Source organism: Montipora foliosa, chromosome 7, assembly GCF_036669935.1.
Source record: "Montipora foliosa isolate CH-2021 chromosome 7, ASM3666993v2, whole genome shotgun sequence".
Taxonomy (NCBI): Eukaryota; Metazoa; Cnidaria; class Anthozoa; order Scleractinia; family Acroporidae; genus Montipora; species Montipora foliosa.
The window spans coordinates 2,738,929-2,741,428 of NC_090875.1; positions in this window are offsets into that span (position 1 = coordinate 2,738,929).

A 2,500-nucleotide genomic window follows, 5' to 3' on the forward strand; every position below is an offset into this window, starting at 1 on the left:
CTGTGAACCTATCGCCAAATGAATTCTGCCAAAGAAGAAGAATAATAATCTTTCTTCCTTTCGTTAGTTGGCAAGTTCACCTTCAGCTGTCTCCATTGGCCTTCTATTTTGTTTGTGTCAAAACTATCCAGGCTCACGAATTCCACTGAGTGATTGACACTTTTGTGTATGTATCCATATTCTTCTAGATTAGTGTACGCCTTCCAGCTGTTGCTCACAATTGTAATCCCTGGTTCTATCCACTCTTAAATATGTTTCCAGTGGCGTTACTTCACTTCTGTTCTCCACGGTTACGATGAAGCATTTTCACGAATCTTCTTCTATGTCACCAAACACCACACTGCCCCTTCGTAACATGGCCGTGATGATACTTTCTTTTCCCGATTTTTGATTTGTCGATTTGCACAATCTTTCCTGGTCCTCCTAATTTATCGCGCCTTTCGAAAAGTGTGACTTCACACAGTTCACAACAAAACGTGTCCCAGTCCACAGTGGTGTGGGATCCCAATCATAGTTGCCTTTTAATTTGCCATTGCTTTAGTCCTTGGCACCACCAATAAGTAAACTTGAACACTTCCTCCACAGATAAGTTTGATTGCTCGAACCAGCTTCTTTCTCTAATTTTTTTCCGTTCTGTGCCGTTTCCGACCAACCTGTCCTCTGCATTCCCAAACATAACCGTCCCCACGATCACTGCATTCCACCTATTTCATGTTGCATTTATAGATTTCACAAATACGATTTGCTGCAATCAGTTTCTCCTCCTTTAGCCATTCGAATATGAAATCTTTATCCCATAGATAGTTTTGAAGGAGATCGTCATACGTCAAAATTTCCTCTTCAGGCTTCTCTCTTCCGTAACTACCTCTGGAACGTGAACATTGGACACCAACTTCTTTTCAGTCAACAGTTGAACATCCGACTTGGATGGTGATTTTCCTCATCTGAATTACTGAGTACATATTGAAGTACCACTGAAAATTTGGCCACTACAGCTCATGGACTCTCTGCTATACACTGTCAATTATACCGACTACGTTTTCTGCATCATTGGCGACCAAATTAACCGTTCCTATTGACGCTAAATGATTGCTTCAAAATATCATACACTCGTTTTGCATTTGCAAATAATTTCTCAAATTTTAGGCCTTCAATTTCGAATTATTTCTCAACTTTTCTCCTTAAAATTTTCTTCACTTCGTGCTTTGCATATCTCGTACCAATAGTTTTCACATGTTGCCAAAATATCTCACTCTTCTCTGGTACTTACAATGGCTTATAGCGGAGCTCTGGGCGCGCCAATGCCAAACGGCTGGAAGGTGGTCTAAATCACTCTTTCTTGCATCCTTTTATCGACCACATTCCCACGATGTTAAAAGTCTGGATGAACTGGACGCCTCTCTGCTCAAACTAGGTGATAAACTCCACAAACATGATGTGATTGTCGCAGGGGATTTTAAGGCTCCAAATATCTCATGGGATAATCTCGAGGTTCCAACAAATCCTTCTTCTTCTTCCAGGAAATTGATTGAGCTGACTCAAGAATATAATTTAATGCAGTTCGTAAAGGAACCAACTAGGCGACAAGCCAACTCAAGTAACACCTTAGACCTTGTCTTATCAAATAGCCCAGACGTCATTTGTAATGTAAGTGTAGAACCAGGAATTAGCGATCATGACATAGTGTTGTTTACCCTGAAGCTATCCTACCACAAAAAACGGCATGTCAAGCGGAAAATTTATATCAGAAAGCGGGTTGACAACGAGCGTATTAAATTGAAATTAAAAACACTTGCTGAAAAGCTCAACACTGAGTATGATAACAACTCGGTGGAAGCGAAGTGGAATGATTTTGAAAACAGTGTTCGCAACATTATGGACTCTTGTATCCTGTATAAGATGACAAGTTCAAGATACAATTTACCCTGGTTCAATCACTCCCTTTGACGACAATCCAGGGCGAAACAAAGACTATATAACAAGGCAAAGAAAACAGGATCTGAACATCATTGGAATAAGTTTTTTGCCGCCAGGTAACACATGCACAAGAATCTTAAGTTGGCAAGAGAGGAGTATACAAGTGGCCACCTCAGTGAGGCAATCAAGGTCAACCCAAAACGTTTTTGGTCCTACGTAAAGCGGCTTAAACAAGAAAATCCAGGGATAGCAGATTTTGAAGTCGATGACAAAGTCATACGTGATGGTCGTCTTAAATCAGAAATTTTAAACAGCCAATTTTCAAGTGTTTTTACTAAGAAGGACCTTGAAAACATTCCAGAAATGCGCTCTGATCATACTCCTGGGTTGGGGTCTTAAATTATTTCAGAGCAAGGAGTCTTAAAACAGCTGTCTTCGTTAAATTCAAACAAGGCCAGTGGTCCAAACCAGACTCGACCCTGGTTTCTTAAAACGTTTGCCACAGACATTGCTCCAATACTGACTGACGTCTTTCAAGACTCGATAGACAATGGCACTGTACCCCGCAGGTGGAAGGAGGCAA